Source organism: Acromyrmex echinatior, chromosome 12 (assembly GCF_024713525.1).
Source record: "Acromyrmex echinatior isolate Ae372 chromosome 12, ASM2471352v2, whole genome shotgun sequence".
In the NCBI taxonomy this organism is placed as follows: Eukaryota; Metazoa; Arthropoda; class Insecta; order Hymenoptera; family Formicidae; genus Acromyrmex; species Acromyrmex echinatior.
In genome coordinates, this window is record NC_141863.1 from 11,139,951 (window position 1) to 11,162,556 (window position 22,606).

Here is a 22,606-nt window from a genome sequence, read left to right on the forward strand (position 1 = left end):
GGAGCCGAATGCACTCAAAAAGATAACGCGTTCTTTACAAGGCCAATAACATCGCCGCACTCGCTCATCTAGCTGCATTAGTAAGAAGAAGCTCAGCGCGTCGAACATTAAATTTTTAGAATGTAAAAATTGCGCGGTGCGCAATCCCAACTTTTGAAATAATTGATATCTTTAATATTACCGATGAGCCAATCTTTCGCATCGTCAAAATTGAGATTCACACATACAATGTTACTCGTTCGTCAACATAACGTTCGGATACAGCGATGAGATATAAGCAACAGGATTTGTACATGTTGCCGTGTAAAAGTTTTCTCTACGTCGAAGAAAGATTGACGGTAAAAAATAAAAACGTCCGTCCTGTTTGATGTGTATGCGCGTTTTTGTAGAGCATATTATGGAATCGATTGCTTCGAAATGTTACTCAACGTGCATTCATTTACCGAGAAAGGACTTTTTGTGGTCATTGATTACTCGCGACAAAACGAATTTGTCAAGAGTGCTACTGTGGACGTACGCATAAAATGTGACTGCAAGGAGAATGTGTCCGCAAATACAAGCCTATTGTCTCATTATATACGATTGCATGGCTCAGTATAATCCGTTGACTTAATGTAATACGCAAGATCATGCCTCATCTGCCTCTCCTCTTCGATTCCAAAAGTATTACCATATATGTCACAATTTACGCGGATGTAATTTTGCGATATCCGCTTGTACGAACGATTGAAGAAAATGCATTTCACCAAAGAGAGCAACGCATACGATGTGAAGAAAGAATATAATATGTAAGTTTCAATGTTCTATATAAAAAAGAAAATGTTTCTCAACATGTACATACACAATGTGGAGCGTCGCGCGGTGCGTTTACTAAGCAGACATTACAATCTGACGAATACGGGCAATAAATTTTTGGAAGTTGGATTTAACGTTGGTCCACCGAGTTACATGGAAATCGTCCTGGGAGATCATCGTGGACATGAACTGTCGCTGTCTCTCGAAACGTGGAAGAGCCTCTACGAGCAGCGATGGAATATTTCCAAGATGCTTCGAAACGAATACAAAGACAATTTTATAAGCATTGGGCCGCGAACCATAAAAGTTTGCTGAACGATGCTACACTCGTATGTCTCGATTCTTCGTCCGTATGTATAACAATGACCAAAACGACGTTACGCCGTATGTTATGACTTTGACGGGTCGATGTAGTATTCGAACGATTAGCCCGACTCATCGATACAGTCGATGTTAAGTATATGCGATTCTCCAATATTGCGTCTGAAAACGCTATACGCGATAGCGACATCCTCAATGGACATTAGCTCGTCGATTACGAGCTATTAGCTTTAATTTTTAGTACAAAAAAACAGTGTGACAAGATGTGAATAGAAAGTTTTCGTTCGCATCATTACATATGTACTTTCTTTTACTTCCCATCCGTCTTATCCTTTGTCTCGACGCGCTAGTAAAAAACCATATTGAAAAAACTGTGTCATAAAATAAAACTTTTATTTTATTGATTCATTTCTTCCATCCTTTCTTTGATATCACATTATGCAGTCTGACATCGTTGCGCTCTATCTTTTTCTAAAGCGTTGACGTCAGGTATACACGATTTACTTGCGAATCGTCGGTATACAGGAGGCCAAAAATCCTCTCTTCTTCCTTTAGAACTGGAGACGGAAAAACTGAGCCTGCCGGGATTTGAACTCGTGATCCTTCGCTCTCAAGTATGTTTGCCCACGACACCATTAGAACGCGAGCCCTTGTTACTTACACATTTTTTGTAGCATCTAGAAATTTATAGTTCCATAGTTTGCAAACACTTATGATCTTAATACACAATACACAGTTAATATAATACACAGTTTCATATACAGCGCAAATGTAAATGTATCCTTGATTGCTTCGCTATGGCAAAGGATGCCTCTCAGCGTCAGTCTTTGTTGAACATCTGCGCGAGCATATTGAGCATAGTAAAGAGTTTGCACTGTGAATGATTTTTTTTTTATAAACGTACAAAACTATTCTATCATTTAGCATTAAATTTTTGCACGTTTATGTGATTAAGTAAAAAAATGATTTTTACAGTGTAGTTATATTATCTATACATGATTGATCAACAAAAAGTTGTGGTAACCACCTCCTCCTTTTTCATGGATCCCATCATTCAACAGAATGATGAGAGTATAATAATTGATCTAACTCGATTATGTGTTAGTGAAGAATTATTTCACCTCCTCATCGAGATTGCCGATGAGATGAATGATCTCACTCAAGTATGTATCAATAAAATTGAGTTCAATCACTTCATCGACAATCTCGATGAGGCTGTGGAGGAAGAGGATGAGGAAGAAGAAGAAGAAGAAGAAGAAGAAGAGGAGATTGCCTCTTCCTCCTCCTCGGGTCATCATTCAAGAGGAAGAGGATGAGGAAGACGAAGAAGTATCTCAGAGCATATTCCCGTCTATAAATTTATACAAAAATTGGCATGAATTTATGGTATTCCCCGCGCTGCCCTCTCCCCCGCGCCTACGAATACTCCCGCGCCCCGCGCCCCTCTTTAGCTCCGTGAGTTAGAATCGCTATAGTATCCCTACTTATACATGATATCGAAATTGCATCCTAATCGTAATATTTGTGATATTTGTGATAATTGCATTCTAATTGTGAACGACTGCCTTATGATTATTTTCTTCTCAAATTATGTTCACATCGTGCATTGTGAATTGTCGATCTGTAAAATTCATTTTACCTCCTTAGAGATATACCGAGATAATGAAATCTCTTGTTTCATTCTTGGTGTCGTTAATTGAGATTCTCATTTCTATCCATAGGGCGTTACGATAGTCGAGCTCAGTTATATTAATCATATAGTCTGTTCTACAAGCGTACGGTTTCGCATTTCATTAATGGCGCATTTCACAAATGGTGCATAGATGTTAAGTTCGGTTTTTCCGATTCTCGGAAGAATGCTCGGAAGAATGAGGTTATATAAACTATAAGTATAGAAACTTTCATTATAATCAGAATTTTACATTTATTGAGGTTTCTTTGTTAGAAGAACAATGTTTTCTTGAGTGATAGAAAATTGTTTAATGAAAAACAAAAATATTTGTTCACTTGCAAAACATTTATTTAAAAAATCGCAGCAAAACTGCAAGCTGAAAAGTAAATCTTTCTGATCATGCCATACGAAATTCTCACGGCATTAACAAAATAATGATTCCTCTTACAATAATTGTTTGAGTCGAGAAATGTTCTGCATTTTTCTAATTAATTAATACCACAGTTGTGTTAATTATCTTGAAACTTAAACGCCGTTTAATCATCATTAACACTTCCGATAGCGGCGTAGATCTCCGGAACAAAAACACAAACATAGTATAGTCGCAGTGGCGCTGATTGAAACTTTATCACTTCACGATGCAATCGTCAGGTAGATAATAATGATAAGCTCAGCAAGGAATTAATAAATCAGCGAGTCGCAGGAAGAGCTTTCCAGGAAGGAAGTTATTAGGAGTTATGTGTTAGGTCTTTATTTAATAAAAAAAAAAGAGATCGAATCTTCTGTTTAATCAGCAGTTAAACGAAAATAATATTTCGAAAATAATTTTCGAAAATATTTTTTAATGAGAAAACGTAGAAATTTAACGAATTATTTAAAACTTTTTATTTCGTTTTGTAAAAATTCAAAAAGTTTGTGATATCGAAAAAATCGAAATTTATATGTCTCCTTGTTAAGACTTAGATTTAATTATTTACGCGTCAGTGTGTCTCGACAAAATCAGAGCGTTGACAATCCTACAAGCCTAATAGACAGATGGCGCGTACTCCTAATTTCGCATACATCGGGCGTGATTTAGACAGCAATAATTATCCGTTACAGAAGATCATTGACTTTTCTGCATCGAGTTCTTGTTGAACTAGCCTGCTAAAATCTCCTTTTTGTTCATTGGCACATTGTGCCGTTTCGCGGTAAAACCACCGGTGGTAGGATAACGACTGTACGGCCGCAGACTCAACAAAAGGTCCCTCCGGAATTCCGACTTACGGTCTTCGCGTGTTGTGCGCACATTCCGCCGCCATAACCTCGTGGCTTTCATACTCATTAAATACTGTACATCGTATTCAGTCTCAGTTATTATTAACCCTAGATATACACAATTGTTTTTTATCACCTAGATACATCCTAGGATTTCTGGAACCCCAATCATATTTATTACCATAACTTCCGTAAAAATGAATATATTTCAATCAATTTTTTTTTCAATCAATGGAGAATTGATCAAGGAACAAGCCCATAATATGTAAAAGTCGATAGAATTAAGGAACTTCGAAATGTATAGATTCAAAGAAAAACAAAAATGGAGAAATGCGAAAAAAATCTCAATTTAATACTTTTTTTTTAAATCATACCTTTTTTGTTCATACAGAGTGATTCAAAATGAATATATTATCTTTGAAATGTCATATTCCTGACTTAATTCTAAGATAATTTTTCCTTTGCCAAAATTTTGTCAAAAGCGTAGTTTTTAAATTATAATAAGAAATAATTAGCGAATGACAGGGCGCGTAGAGAAGGTAGCCAGGAGCGGCGTTTCTCACTGTCCGACGCAGACCGTACAGGGGACCCTCGTTACGATTAGACGATCGCTACACACGCATGCATATGCGATCGCATTCTCTCTCTCTTTCTCTCTCTCTCTCTCTCACATACACACACACACACACACACACACACACACACACACACAAAATTACCTTGAAAAAGTTTGATGACTTCGACATGTTGCAGCTTGAGAAACAAGAAAAACTTCTATCGATCATTGATGGATCACGTACAATTCTAAACTTTTGTCAGTTAAACTTCCATTCCTCTAACAAATTTAGAAATCACTCGTTTCCATTGATGCACGCAGATCGAGTAACCATTAAAATACTTTGTTTCTTATAAAACGCATCACTTCGATACATTTACAGCTATTCATTAACTTGAAGAAAACGAAGTATTTCAATGATTACTCAAAAAATTTATTACTGTATCTCTATTAGTTAAGTATCCGTTTTACTACCGATGGTCCATTTTAATTATTATCAATTAATCATTCGGTGACCGAAAATTATTCGAAGAAAGATTGTTACGTCTCAATGTTGTTATTGAGATTTTTCTCCGTTTTTGAGTCAATGTATTTAAACAATTTACTCGGGGACCGGAGATTAAGTTGTGTAGTTAAGGATACGAGGATACTCTGGATACGAGGAAATTATGAATTCTCCGAGGAAGTGCCGACAAACGGGGGCCACGTTATTGGCAGCGACAGTCGCAACAATCCCTCAGATATTCATATATATATATATATGTACTTGTATGTAGATTAAGGGATTAGAGATTTAGACGTTCCGTCGATAGATTCGATTTAATATTATCGTTTATTAAAAAAAGATAAATGCGAAAATGAGGTTCTGATGAAGCGCGAGGATAGTTCTCTTGACTGTAACTGACTAACTGGCTGATTGACCGAAGCAGTGCGAGTCTGAGAGTGAGTCTAAGTCTAAGTCTGAGTACAAGAGTGAGTCTGAGTCTAAGAGTCTGAGTCTGAGAGTGAGTTTAAGAGTAAGTTTGAGTTTGAGAGTAAGTACAAGAGTGTGTCTGAGTGTAAGTGTAAATGTGAGTGTGAGTGTGAGTGTGTGTCTTCGACAGCTCCTTTTATATACTGAAAATGAGTGTGGGAGTGTCCTTTCAGAACCAATCGACACTTCCCAAAATTTGGTAGAACCTATACTCGCGCTTTCTTTGAGATAAGGCAGCAAGGCTCCGCGTAAGCCCTACTCCCCACTCTACAAGTTTATTCTTAATAAGTAATAGTTGAATTTTAACAATTTGTTATAAAAATTCGGTTTTCCTTAATATCCTTTATGCGAGGCGAATTCACTACATTCATATGTTTAAAATTAATTTAACTTTATTAGAAAAAGAAAAAGGGAAAAGAAAGAAAAAGATATTCGTTCTCGCATTCAGGAAGATTTCTATTTTACTGCTAATTATTGAACTTAATTACTTAATCGTTAAACGCTAATATAATATACGTTATTATTAATGTTAATGTATAATACGCTTTTATATTTGTTATTTTATAGGAGGGCTTTTTTGAGAAAGATCGTGTGATATTCTTAGACATTCTTTCTAGAATAATCTATAGATAATTTTTATGACGTATAAAAGTACATAACGTGATCTATCTGTTAGAGTTTGAATGTTCAAATAAAGAAACTGAATATAAAAGAGAAACGGAATTTCTGGTTTCGAAATAAAGATAAAATAGGAAAATCTAGCGATAAGATAAAAGTAAAGTATAAATTGTATACCTATGACGAATATATTATTCTATAAAGAATAAGGGGATTTTATTGGTATGTAACACGTTCATCATGACTATTTTAATTCCATATTTATCGGGTTTAGAGCGTATGTAAATACGAAATAATATAAATAATGTAAATACAAAATAATGTAAATATGAAAGCGACAACGTCCTCGAAAACTGAGCAACTGCTCGTCGAGCGTACAATTCTGAAATGGATATAATATTGTTTATAATTTGGGGTATAATGTTGTTTACAATTTACCAAAAACATTTGCCAATTTTCGCGAATCGGTGCCAATTTGTCGACGTTCAACACAAGTTATTTTATCATCAAATCTAATCGTCGTTAGTAAAAACACAAATCTATTACGCGATATTGTTGCTTGATAAATTGACGAGGAACGCCCACTCCACAATCTATTTGTGTTGTTATAACCAACATCGTGCACACCAGCAAAATACAAAAGCTCGATAAACGCTTTCAATTCACATAAATTTACATTATGCGTGTACGATTGTTCTTGAATATTTCTGCGTTTCAATGCTATTTCTGCATTCGTATGCGTTACAATTATATCTTGTATTTCGTCAGTCATCAGTAACGATCACGATTCTACAGGGTTAGCGACCGTGGTAGCAACGCCTTTCCCTCCAGGTAAATAAGTTACTAGTTCCATTGAATGTCGTCCCCTACTTTCGGGTGCTATTGTTGTTCATTTGTCGATTCTTACCGTAGATCGCTTTTGGCAAGCATGTGTTCGTTTTGCGTCTCTTAGAAGGTATTGGCTCATCGAATTCGAAATCATTGTTATTTGAATTGTTTTCCAAATCCGTTACGTTATCCGCTTTTTCTGAGTGGAGTCTTTTCGAAGCTGTATATAAACATTCTTTTTCGGAGCTGCTAGAACTATCAAGCTCTTCCGCTTTGGGACGAGATCGGAGCATCTTTTGAATCTTCGTGCCGCTTCATGTTTTTGCATACGTCTCCATATTTTCTTTATTTTAATTATAAAAAACGTTATTGATTTACTCTGGTGAACTATTGCACGTGGATTTCGATTTTGCAACAGTACAATCATAGAAGTCATTTCATGTAAAAACGCGCCGACAAGCCTAATTTTATTATTTAAGGTGGAGCTAAACTGTATAATTACTAATATTATTTTTAATGAATACCTTACATTATGAACATAAAACAATGCAAATTTGAAATTGTACTCACCTTGAAAAAGTGACACACTGGGATTTCGGGGACCCCACAAATTTGACCTTACAAATTTGACACATTGGGATTTCGGGGACCCCAAGCTCACTTTAAACATTCACTATTCGATAGTTCAGCGGTGAATGACGCGCACTGTCACATCTACATGCTAAGGAAGTCCCAAACATTTTGTACGTTTTACGTCAACCTTCCCCCCTTCCAATTTCAGAAATGCCAACCTTAAGAAAATTTCGCTAGGACCCCAGTGTGTGCACCTAGGGTTAATAAACAGACATTTTCTCTAAGTGTATTAAATTATTGCTTATACGTCAAAGGAGAGTATTTGCTCCGTAGTGTCCGCGTTCCTCCTGCTCCGTCGGAGTAAAATCGGTGCCTTTTATTCTACGCGGAAGGTTTGTCTCGGAGACTGATATCCGATCTGCAATACTTCTAATACTAATTGAATTGGAATAAATCGTATAAAATTTTGATATGTCACGTCATTTTATATAAGCTGTCCCGAAATTTGAGGATAATATTATTTAAGCATGAAACTTCGTAAAAAATTAAATAATTAAAGTGCAAATCTTTTTTCCGTAAAGTAGTTTTTCAATAAACGTTTAAAGTTTGATTAATCATAAGGGTTGGTTACAAAATCATTTGTCCATATAATGTATATTCAATGATATTAGACACTAAACAAAACATTACCGCTGTATGCACACTATCATAAATAATTTTTAACATTTATGATTATTCAAACATTTATGCTTTAGAAACTACTTTACGAAAGAAAATGACTTGCACATTTATGATTTAATTTTTTACGATATTTCACGCGTATATAATTAATTATTTTGCAATATGATGTCGACTATACAATCTAAATACAATAATCTAAAGTGAAAAAATACGTGTAATTTTATATAATAATTACATGTTTATGATTGGAAAATTACCTAAATATGGTTCGAAATTTTCTTTTCTAGATTTTTTAAAGTAAAAATACATATTAATGGTAAAATATTAGGTATACAACTTTGCTTCCGCCGTTTTCCTATAGATGGCTTTAGTGGTAAGTGGTCGAAATAAATAAATCATAGACATCATACAATAAACTTGGGCATCTGTCAACATAATCCCATAGAAACATTAATCGATTTGTGTCTGCATCATAAAGTTATTCTCGATTGAAAATGTCAATTTACAAGCATAAATTCTCGTCATTTGCGAAAATTTTCTGCTTCAGTATGAAGAAATCTGCCGTTGAGGCTCATCGAATGCTGAGGCTCTCAAATACTTATGGTGAGGCCACTATTAGAAAGAACATGTCGTGAGTGGTTTCAACGCTTCAAGAACGGTGATTTTGACGTCGAAGACCGACATAGAGAGAAGGTGTTTTCGAAGATGTAGAATTGGAGGCATTACTTGATCAAGATTCGTGTCAAAATCAAGAAGAATTGGCACGATCATTGGGAGTGACTCAACAAGTCATTTCAAAACGCCTCAAAGTCATGGGAATGATTCAAAACCAAGGAAATTGGGTGCCGTACGAGTTGAAGCCGAGAGATGTTGAACGGCGTTGTTTGCTTGTAAACAGCTGCTTGAAAGGCAAAGACGGAAGGGATTTCTGCATCGCATTGTGACTGGGGATGAAAAATGGGTTCATTACGACAACTCCAAGCGCAGAAAATCATGGGGAGTTCCCGGCCATGCTTCCACATCGACGGCCAAACCGAATATTCACGGCTCCAAGGTCATGCTCTGTATTTGGAACCAGCTCGGCGTAGTGTATTATGAGCTGTTAAAATCGACTGAAACAATCACAGGCGATCAGTATCGAACGCAATTGATGCGTTTGAGCCGAGCATTGAAAGACAAATGGCCGCAATACAACGAGAGACACGATAAAGTGATTTTGCAGCATGACAATGCTCGACCCCATGTTGCGAAAGTGGTCAAGACATACTTGGAAACCTTGAAATGGGAAGTCTTACCCCACCCGCCGTATTCTCCAGACGTTGCTCCCTCTGACTATCACTTGTTTCGATCGATGGCACAGGGCCTAGCTGACCAGCACTTCCGGTCTTATGAAGAAGTAAAAAATTGGATCGCCTCAAAAGATGACCAGTTTTTTCGACGCGGGATTCGTACCCTGCCCGAAAGATGGGAGAAAGTAATGGCCAGCGATGGACAATACTTTATAACCAGTTTTTTACAATAAAATCTCGAATTTCGGAAAAAAATGGCGGAAACAAAGTTGTACACCTAATATATATGAAAGTACTACCTTTACATAAAAATAACTTCTAGTTTTTAATTTAAAGTACATTTACAACGTATAAATAATAAAAACAAATAGTTTCATGTGAAGTTACAGAAAAAAATGGAATTTTACATTTACTGTGTGATTATTGTAGCAAATCAGAATCTATATAATCAACGCGCAAGAAAAAGATTGGCGAGGCAAAGTGGCTAAGTCTGCTCTCCTTTATATTTTATATTTTATATGTGAAATTCCACGTTCAATTCCAAAAATATATACAAGTTAATATGATCTGTAAATTTCCAATGTTACATAATTATGCTAGTAAGATCGGAAAAGATACAGTATAACCATATAAATATTCTTTTTAGTAAGCAATTATAGCTTAGCGTTAGCGTATTAGGTTATATTACTATAATTACTACTCTAGCCTTTGTATTCTGTAACTCGTTATACAATCATTATAAAATCGTAATGACAATTACGCAACTTTTTTTATTAAAATGTCTGCACAACTGTCATTATGAGCACATAACGATTGCATAACAAGTTATAGAATTCTATTGCAGAAGTTATAGGTTCAAATCCCGTTGATGTACCATACATGCGTTTTCAAAATTGTAAAATATGCGACACGTAATGTTGTAATTAATAAATTATATTTGAAACCATAAATTAATTCTACATATGAATAATAAAAAAGTTGTGTATGTTAATAATTAATTTTTTTTCTTATATCTGAATTTAATTTCTATTTAACATTTAATACATATAAAAATTAATATATGAAGCCATACACGACAAGCATAACATTCCAATATATCTAAAATGATAGTGAATGTTATAATATCCAATGCAATTTGTATTAAACATTCTTGGAATTTGCATTAAACGTTAACATGGACTTCAGAACATAAATATGTAGAACTGCAATGTTGAAAAATATATATTAAATAAAATTATATATGATAAAATATATATTTTATAATATATACATAATAAAATATTATAATAGAATGAAAATAGCAATTACAAAATTATTATAAAAAGTGTTTCTTTAAAAAAACATTTACTATTTGAAAACATAAAATTCTTATAGTATTTTTTCAGAAAATTTTATTCAAAGCTTTTTTTTTGAAGATTTCGTTTCCGTTTTGCAAATGTAAACTTATATATATTACTTTTAGAGTTTTAATTGTGTGTTATTCGGATTTTTTTTATTAATGAACTTGTTTTATTAATGAATTTTTGTTTGAGAGATTATATTTTCTTCTTACAATTTTGAAAATAAAAACATAAAACTTTTAAATAAAAGTATGTTAAGAAAGGCTACAAGCCAAAATAACAAATTTATATATACATATTGATGCAAAGATACAAATATATACTATTAAAATGACAGACGTTTTGACTCCGACCGGAGTCATTATCATGTTAAAGCTTACTTTTACGAATGTTGTAATCACTTAACGATTTTCTAAGCTACTAACAATAAGTTTCTCAATTAGGAGGTAATCTATTATTTCTCTATTATATACTCATATCGTGTTATCGTGCATGCATTTTAACATTTATCATGAAATCGCATTAATTGCGGCGTTCGAAGCGTTTCAAAATTCTTCTCCAACTATGAAACTAAATTTGCGTGCCTCTACGCGATTATCATTCTCGTCCGTTACACTTTCGTTATCGTTGCAGGCACAGCAGAGAGATAAATTTCACGCCGTTATTAAGGGATACCCTCGAGAGTGCTTCATGGCTTCGCATCTGGCAAGGATAATGTTTCCTGTCGACCCTTTCTACTGTAGCACCTGATATTCTTGTTAACAAAAGACATACTGAATGTTGTAATACCCAATGCAATTTATATTAAACATTGTTGGAATTTGCATTAAATGTTAACATGGGCTTCAGAACATAAATATGTAGAACTGCAGTGTTGAAAAATATATTAAACAAAATTATATATGATAAAATGTATATATTTTATATTATATACATAATAAAATATTATAATAGAATGAAATGGCAATTACAAAATTATTATAAAAAGTGTTTCTTTAAAAAAACGTTTAGTATTTAAAAAACTTAAAATTCTCACAGTATTTTTTTGGAAAGTTTTATTCAAAGTTTTTTTTTTTTTGAAGATTTCGATTTCGTTTTGCAAATATCAAACTTATGTATACTTTTAGAGTTTTAATTGTGTTATTCGGATTTTTAACTTGTTTTATTAATGAACTTTTGTTTGACAGATTATATTTTCTTCTTGCATTTTGAAAATAAAAATATAATACTTTTAAATAAGAGTATGTTAAGAAGGGCTACAAACCAAAGTAATAAATTTATTGATATACGTATTGATGCAAAGATATACTATTTAAATAAATATACTATTAAAATAACAGACTCCGATCGGATCATTATCAATGTTAAACGTACATAGTATTTTATATAAAACAATTGTAGTACAAATGCAAAATAACAAGATTATTTATTTAAAAATTCGATGCAGGAATAGATGACTAAAGAGTAGATATTAGATTATTTAGGCCAGAAATCCATTCCAAAAATCGCTGAGTACAAATATGAGTGTGAAATGCCATTAAGTTAGTTCACAATTAGTCTAATTTCTTCCAATATAGTAAAAAGAAATATTAGGCTCTATAAATATATAACTATATATAAAGGTGGATTGTATAAAATTTAAACTGTATAAAAAGTCAAATAATTTAAAATATATATAGTAAAAAGATGAAAATGAATTCTATAAATATGTAACTATATGAAAGTAAGTTATAAAAAAATTTTTGAAAAGTACAAATAAAAACATTATAGTGATTCGTACGTATATAAGTGTAAAAATGAGTATCTTAATAATTGCAATATGTACAGCCCACTAATAATATTTGTAGTATCGAAAAGTAAAAATTTGGTCCGAAGTGTAAAATTATAACATAATATAAAAGTATAATGATTGAAGTAAATTTGATGGAAATCACTCGTTATTGTCAACTAGTATATATGGTAAATGATAAGTGAAGTAGGAACTAAAAAATGGAGAGGGTAGATTAAGAGAGAGAGAGAGAGAGAAGGGAGAAAAAAAGATCTAAAAGGGAGGAAGAAATTTTATAATGAGAAGATAGGAATCAGGACATGCTTTCGTATCATTCTGCTCGTTTAAGTTCTGTTCTTGATTCTTGATATGAACCATTATTCAGAAATTAATCGTTTATTGTAAGATAGTTTACCATTTAAAATTCGTACGTTATTGCAATCAAAATTGCAACTAATTCTGTAATTTCTAATGACTTAGGGAGATTCCGTTTTTCTCCTTATGTCTGACATATGTTCTTGCAGTCTAGTTCACAACTGTCCGGAACCGATTTGATTCTCTATGAGATATGTTGTTAAACACGAAAATCTAAGAGACACACATTTTTTTATACATATGCTAATACTCATGTTTAAGAGATGAAACATCCCTTTAAAAAGAAGCGGTATTTTTCTTCCAAGACGAATATCGTCGGAAATATAAAAGATAAAAAAAAATTTTTTAAACAAAAATTGTACGGTTTAAAGAGTACTTTAAAGTTATAGATAAAAAAAATTTTGTTTGTTTTTTTATTTAACAAAATATCTCCATCACCCATAATTTTCTTAAACTTTCAAATTTTTTTTATCAAATTATTATAAAGATTATTTTTTATAATTCAACCATGTGTAATAAAGTTATATTACAACATATTATTTTCGACAATTAATTATTAACGCTTCCATATATACGTAATCGATGCTCATATGCGTAAGTAACTGTCGTCGGAACAGTAAAATATATGAAAACTTGAAAAGATGCCTTAAAATTTGTATAGTTTCCTATATGCTTTATTATATATATATATTTAAATTTTATGTACAATATATACTTGTATATGTATGTACACGTATTTAGATTTTCTAAATACATAATATTTTTAAGATGTATATACATATTAACCCTGTTATTTCTTTGACATTTACGCCTAAATTCTAAACAAAATTGTAAGATTTGTAATATATTCTCGTAAGATTTATAAGAATTTTGAAGTGTTTATACTTTTATACGATATTTTTATAGATAGCTTTTTATTAGCCACAAGATTTACAAGAAATCATAGCCATAAGACTTACGATATGTACGCATAAAATTAGAGAATACTGGTTATAAGTTCTTACGAGTTTTACGAGAAGAAATTATGTGTCTTACGATTCTGCTTAGAATTTATTAATTTTCTAATTTTTTCTTCTATGAATAAAAATTAAAAATAATTTTATTCCAAATTCATTCTTTTATAATAAAATTATTGTATAAGATTGAATCTTTATAAAATAAATTTTTTAAAAATTATTGCATTCAAAAATTAATTAACATTGAATTATTAGAAAATATATATTTAGTAACTATATTTAATATATAATATATATAAATTATATTTAAATTGTTAGAAAATCTTGCGTCTGAATCGTCTATAATGAGATATAAGAAATAATCTTCTAAATCACGTATCACGTATCAGAGTTGTGATATATTTTTTAAAAAAAGATAAGTTTCTTGGAATAGGTGATAGAAATAACTACGGTAATATAAGTTCATATATACATTCATATATTAGGTGTTGGAATTAATTCGTAGCGTTTTACAAGTGATGGGAAGTACTTTCATTAATATATTTTTTAATGCTCATGTGAAATAAATAACATTCTTTCATTAAAAAACGCTACGAATTAATTCCAACACCTAATAATTATAATAAATGGACGGTATAAGAATATTTACGTAGCAGTCTTACATTCAGTCAGTGCAGTCATTCTTACATAATCATATCTATACAATTTGTTAAATTGTTTTTATATTACGATACAGCAAAGTTTAACATTTTTAGACATGATTATCAATCCACTTAATGTAATTAGACTTTTATTAGCATCTATAAGTTCAGTATATCTAACAAAAACCCCAGTCGCTGGAGCAGAAATAGAATTAAAAGAACACATACAAAAATTATTGTTGAACAGCTTTTTTCACTATAATGGGTTGGAAGTAATCTATCTCGATTATCAAGAACCTTATGAACTACATAATTCTGAAATAATTGAAGTATGAAGTAAAGATAATTTAAATTCTCATCTTCAATGTTCAAATGATGACGCAGACTTTGACAATTCTTATAAAAGACGAGCTGTTGAGTATTAGCGGAATTAGAATATTATATATGAAAAAAATAAAAGGACAATAAAAGGAATCGTCCACTAAAATCAGTGCAAAATAAATTTAGAAGTGTTTCATCTGAATGTCAATTAAGACGAGATAAGAAGAATAATTACATTTAGGTGGAAATTGTACAGAAAAATTGTCTTACATCTCCAAATTTACACATGATAAATTTACTACAGCTGATGAATCAGGATTCATAGTTCATGATATCGATTTACAAAGATAGGTTTTACAAGCTCAAGAAGAAATAGGAAATTTAAATCCTTAAAGCATCTCATAGTTGGGTATTCAGATTCAAAAAGTCCCACCGAATTGTTTCGAACAAAATTACGAAATTTGTAACTAGAAGAATAATAGAAGATTCTGTTAATTTGCAAAATACAGCTGATAATTTTCTGAGTACAATGAAATCACTTATCGAACAATTTGGATCTAAAAATGTTTTTAATTTTGATCATAGTAGTTTCCAATTGGAAATTCATTCTGGAAGATCATTATCTAATCAAGGAATAAAGAAAGTAGAGTGTGTTGAGCAATCTATATCATCAACAACACACTCATACACTATACAACCAATTGAAATTTGCTGTCACCTTTATTTAGAGTATTAAAAGAAACTAATAGTATATTTGGACTAGAGTACAAGAAACCTTATTTACACTAATAAATGTTACTGTAAAAGCTTCTAAATCTGGTAAAATAACTTCAGATAATTAAATAAATTTCCTTTCACAACAGATTTTCAGATACTGTTTTACTATTAAAAAGTATTATAAATATAAATTTGCACAAACATAATATAATGAAATATAATATAATGAAATTATAATCTCTGTGTCATTTTTATGATATTAGGAGTAATAATAAATGCAAATTAGTTCGGTTAATCTTTTGTGTTCAAAAATGCATTTATTTCAAAACAAAATGAATGAACAGATTAATTAAAGTATTGTCCACCGCTGGCTACTTTTCCCCATCTCTCAGGCAATTTTTGAATTCCATCTCAAAAAAAATGACTCGTCTTTGGAGGCGATCCAATTTTGGAGCCAATTTTCGATTTCTGCGAAAGAAGTGAACCGATGACTTGCCAAATCGTGCTGAATCCTTCGGAACAATCAGAAAGAGCAATGTCCGGAGAATACAGCGGGTGCGGTAAAACATCCCATTTGAACGATTCCAAATATTTTTTTACGACTTTTGCGACATGAGGCCGAGCATTGTCATGAAGAAAAATAACTTTATCATGTCTTTGCTCGCATTCCGGCCGTTTTTCTCGCAATGCACGGCTCAAACGAATCAATTATAGCCGATACCGATCGCCCGTAATGGAATCGCCAGGTTTCAGCAGCTCATAGTAAACAACACCCTTTTGGTCTTACCAGATACAGAGCATGATCTTCGAACCATGAATGTTCGGCTTTGGTGTTGATGTTGAGGTCGAAGGCAACGATTGACCGGGCTTAGCGTAGTATTTTTTCTTCTTGGAGTTGTCGTAGAATATCAACTTCTCATCTCCAGTCACAATTCGATGCAAAAAAACCTTTTCTTTGTTGTCTTTGAATCAGATGTTCGCAAGTGAAAAATCGCCTTTCAACGTTTCTCGGTTTCAGTTCATAAGGCATCCAATTTTGTTTTTGAATTATTCCCATGGCTCTCAATCGTGCAGAAACGGCTTGTTGAGTTACTCCCAATGATTCTGCAAGCTCCTCTTGCGTTTGACTCTGATCTTCTTCGAGTAATGCCTCTAATTCTTTGTCTTCGAATTTTTTTGGCTGTCCAGAGAGAGGCTTGTCTTCAACGCTGAAATCTCCATCCTTGAAACGTCGAAACTATTCCCTACATGATTCATCAGTTGGAGCAGAGTCATCATAAACTTCGACAATTCGATGGGCTTCAACTACACTTTTCTTCCAATTAAAGCAAAAAATTAGAATCTCTCGCAAATGCTGCTTGGTTAACACAAAATTCGACATTTCAAACATAGTAAAAATCAATGTTTTTGTATGAAACTCAAAGTGATATAAACTGAATATTATTAGCAGATGTCTAACCTCTCTGAAAATGCTAAAATCAGTTGTCACTATGAACCATTTACAACAGCTAGAGCTAACTTTTGGAAAATTAACCGAACTAATTTGTACTCCCAATATATTTTATATTTTATTTAAAAATCTCCTAAAAGTCGTAAAATAATTATTAATTTAATATTTACATTTCTTACAGATTATTTTAAAATGTGATTAGAAGAAACTTATTTTCCAAACATTGATTCTTCTTGGACACGGATTCACATTCTTCTTCACGGATGGACTGGACATACATTTTACTGTTCCAACGACAATTACTTATGCATATGAGCATGGATTACGTATATACGGAAGGGTTAATAATTAATTCTCGAAAATGATATTGTGTAATATAACTTTATTGCATATGGTTGAATTCGTAAAAAAATAATCTTTAATTTGGTAGAAAAGAAATTTGAAAATTTTTGAAAATTATGGATGGAAGCATTTTGTTAAAAAAAACAAACAAAATTTTTTTTATCTATATTTTTAAAGTATTTATTAAACGTACTTTTGTTTAAAAACTTTTTTTGTATCTTTTATACTTCCAACGATATTTGCCTTGAAAGAAATATCGTCTTTTTTAAGGGACGTTTCACCCTTTAAACATGAGTACTTATAAAAAAATACGTGTCTCTTAGATTTTCGTGTTTAACAACATATCTCATGGAGAATCAAATCGGTTCCGGACAATTGTGAACTTTTCCTTATTGGTCAATTCGACCACTAAGGCTTTGGAAATATTCTTCGCAACAACTGACATATATAGTGAAAAAATGTAATCAGCGATATTTAGAAATAAAATTTAGCTGAGTTAATGTACAGCATAAATATGTTAGAGAGCGCCAAAGCGATCAAAGTTAGATATTCCGATATTGTAATTCTTGGTTTTATGGATTTAATTTATCTCAGATGTGATTGTGCGCCGAAATGTTCGGACTTTTAAACACATAATCAATCTGAGATGCTAATAATCGTTGCTAATAATGCGATTATATTTTACGTAATATTTTGATTAGTAGTATATAGGCAATTGAGCGTAAATATTTTGATTAGTAGTATATAAGCAGTTATGGGCCTTCACAAATCCCCTCCACCTCCGATCCCGGGAGCGTGGCCTAGATGACGTGAAAAAAGGCTCGTCGACGTGAAAAAATGGCGCACTTTTATTGGTCGGTGTCGCGAGTAATGAGGTAATTAAATGACACGGCGAAATGCTGCCGAGTATATGTAAGTAGTACTATACGCGCGATCATTTGCGGCCCGTCGAATTGCGATAAAACCAATGTTCTCATAAACTTACTCGAGAGCCGAATGGCGTACGTTTCGAGAACGTGTACTTCTACTTGAAATCTTTACAACAGCCAAAGTATCTCAAAAATTTGTTTACATCTATCAACGAAATCGGCTATTTTACATTCTCCAACGTCAGTCCACTGAGCGAGGCACGTCCAAATATCTATTTTTATCTTTGATGACGTGGCATGCAATAAGGAGGATGCGGTGAGAAAATACTTTTCAAAGTGTAGCCACGCGAACGTCGACTGCTTCTATCTCTGTCAGATGTACGTGAGGATACCTAAACATCTGATACGCGACAACCTGAACCTTCTAATCTTGTTCAAACAGGACGGTACCATCTTGAAACACGTTTACAATGATCATGTGAATACCGTCATGTCGTATGTACGAATTTTGCGCTTTGTGTCGCTGTTGGCAAAAAAATATAAATTCATAATGATAGATAAAGACAGTGAGCTCACAAACGGACGATACAGAAAAGGATTTAACGAGTTCGCGATACATGACCGTAACATGACCAGTCGTCGATACTTAGCCAGAGACGAACATGGCAGATGTGCGCGAGCGTGAAAAAATCACGAGGGAGATCGAGAAGACGAGCGAGTCGATCCGCAAGAAACATCGCGCTCTGAAGATCGGCAAAATCGAGGAGGGCATTGCGTTGGACAGACATTTTAAACCTCTTATCAAGCCGTTGCGACTTTTTGTCGACAGCCCCGGCGTGCGCATGACAAAAGAGAGAGTCGCGCGACGAAGAATGCAGCGTCTGGTCCTAAATGTGAGAGGAAAGAAGAAGAGGAGCAAGAGGAGGGAGAAGAAGTGATCGAGACGTTCGAGCTTTGCACGATTCTGCATAAATCCAATGATCGATCGCTCGATCGTGAACAACCGATAACCTTCACTCCGCATGTCAAAATCGTACCAACGATAGAGTCGTTGGAGAACGTTTTCGAAACGACGGAAGACTCGCTAGCGACAAAGGCTAGCTGATTCAAAATCATCTGCAAACGTCGGAAGGTCGAGAGGCGTTACGAGCCGACTTGGGCCCGCTGGGTCAAAAGTACATCGAGATTGTCCTGAGGGAAACGCAAAATAAAGAGAACGGTATGGCATTTACCTACACAAGGATGGGCTAATGTTTGGCAATAAACATTTTGCCGTGGAAGACGCGGACAACATAATTACCGACGGCGTACGATACGCCGGTACATCCGATCTTTACGAATTGATTTTCAAGAGAATTCCCGACGGGAATTACCCTCTACACGGAAAACGATATGCACAAATACAAGAGCATGCTGTTGGTGACGAACGCCCACAAATACAAGTATCATTCGCAAAGTCGATTATTGAGCAACATGGGAGTACAAGCATGTACATATAAGTACAAACATGTAATCGCGCCGTTGATGTTGATCACATCCAAGAAACAAAAGGAGAAATCTGGAAAGGGATTACCTCACGCAACAACCACGCGATCGATTACATGCACTGAGACGATCCCAACGAGCAGGTGGATCGTCTACGATTGCTCAACACATCTCATTAGCTCCGAGGAACGTCGGCTCTTTGAGGAATTACACGCTCCTGCGAGAAGAAATTTTCTACGAAGGGGTATCATAATCCGGGAATACGACGATCTGTGGCAGGCTAATATCGTTGAAATGCGTATTCGGGCTTCAACAGAGGCCACTACTACATACTCACCGTCATCGATGTATTGAGTAAGTACGCGTGGGCCGTACCACTTAAGAGCAAGGGTAGAAGCGAGACGATTAGTGCTATCGCTAAGATAATTCGAGCGAGTGGAAGAGGTCCGAAAAATTTACAAACGGATATGGGGAAAGCATTTTACAACGCTGAAAATCTTGAAAAAACGTTAATCATTATTCTACATATTCGACGTTGAAAGCGTCAGTGATCGGTTCAATCGCACGCTCAAGAACGACATGTGGAAGATATTTACGCTCAATGGCAATTACAAGTGGGTTAACAAACAGCCGCGTCTCGTGTCAGATTACAAGCATGCGTGCAAGCATCGCACCATCGGCATGCGACCCACCGACATAACTTCCGCCGAAAGACTTGGACACAGTGTACAGCGCGATAAAGATCGCGGGTACTACAAAATTCACAGTAGGCGATTCGGTACGCGTGAGCAAGTACAAGACGATTTGTGAGAATGGTTACACGCCAAATTGGACCACTGAGGTGTTTACGATTGTTAATCAGCCAATCCCGTAATCTATTTATTCGAGGAAAGATTTTCTTTATCAGAAAATCCGTTGCTGGAGAGTTCTACGAGCACGAGTTGCATTGCGCTACTCATCCGGATGAATATCTCGTGAAGAAAGTGCTGCGCAGGAAGGGAGACAAGGTATACATCAAGTAGCTGAGATTCGATGGATCGCACAATTCATGGACACACAAAAACAATGTCATTTGATTCATATATTTTGTATAGATGTAACAAATATATAACAACATAAGTATATAAACGTATATTTTTATTATCCCTTCCATCTTCGTTTTTGAGTATACTGATATAAAATATGTATATAAATGTACGATACAAATGAGAAATAATAATAATACATAATAAATGATACTAATAAATGGCACTAATAAATACTACATAAAACATAATAGTAATACTTATATAAGTGTAAAAAACATGCACGACGTGTAAATTATAATGATAATGGTGCATAATAATAATATGCAAACTGTATAAAAATATTTTTAAAAATGTAGAAAAACATACACAAAGTACAAATTAAAATAATACCTAAGAAAATAGTAATACATAAAACATAATAATAATATGTACACTGTATGAAAATATAAAAAATGTAAAAACATAATAATAATATAAATGTTGATACACACACACACACACGCACGCGCACGCACACACACACACACACACACACACACACACACATATATATTACAAAGATATTCGACAATGTCCCTACGGTCTCCATCGAGTCCGGTACGATATATCATTTGTCGTATGCACTCAGAACGATTTTCGATTCGGATATCGTGAAATCCTCGTGGAGTTTAGATCGTATATATATATATATACGATTTAAACTCCACGAGGTTTTCACGATATATATAATATATATATATATTAGGTGTTGGAATTAATTCGTAGCGTTTTACAAGTGATGGGAAGTACTTTCATTAATGTATTTTTTAATGCTCATGTGAAATAAATAACATTCTTTCATTAAAAAACGCTACGAATTAATTCCAACACCTAATATATACACGATTGACGGCGAGACATTTCGATTTCTTCGTTGAAACACCGCGCGTAAATGTAATCGTCGAACATTATCATTCGCGCTACCATGTTACTTTTTATGCCTTTCGCCTTTTTAGTGTCCTTCTTACCATTCACTCTCACCGCGTACATTTTCGCTCTGAGATCAACGAATTCGGTCATTATCGCACCGTTATTTTCATCCCTTATCAGACCGAGTACTTTTTTGTACGCGAGAGATATATCGTATGCGTTGTCCATCGGATAATCATTCGTGTCGATATCGCGTTTCATAGTCTAAACGTCCTCGCACTCGATGCAGTATATAAGACTGTCTGTGTCGGTGTACATAATTTTACATTTGTCGCGAAACAGTGATAACATATATTCGTGGTGAAATTCGTATAAGCAGATTTTCGATATGTCGATATACAAATATCTAAATCGTAAATCGACTTGTTGAACTTCACCTCGAGTTTGCGCAATTCGAAGGCGATCAAATTTTCCGCAAAGACGCTACGGTTGTGGAAATTCGGTTTTGCGATTATTGCCTCCGCGCCGTACCGTCCGTCCCATTTTGTTAATAATTTTATGTCAACATGGTTGCTCATATTCTACATATTCTTTTACCGAATACCACGTTGTTCATTAATTTATATAAATTTGTCTCGAAATCGTTTTTTGCGGTTGTTCTGAAATTTGTATTGAGTTCAACGTAATCGCAAAACCATAGAGATTACGCGAATTGTAGCACTCGATGGATCTTTGTTACGCGAAGACCGTGACGAATACATTGCTACAGGTTGCGATAATGGATAACATAACGCTGTTTATCGTAGCTAGAAGTCTAGTGTCGCTAGAAGTTTAGTCTCACG

General features: G+C 33.9%; 1 long non-coding RNA gene and 1 pseudogene across 1 annotated transcript in view; one reads left to right on the top strand and one right to left on the bottom strand.

Moving 5' to 3' along the window:
• The window catches only part of LOC147907892 (uncharacterized), a 240,102-nt gene that overhangs the window by 104,117 nt on the left and 113,379 nt on the right, over positions 1-22,606 (bottom strand). The gene's annotated exons all lie outside the window — the stretch shown is intronic.
• LOC147907894 (uncharacterized) lies at positions 15,019-22,080 on the top strand (annotated as a pseudogene).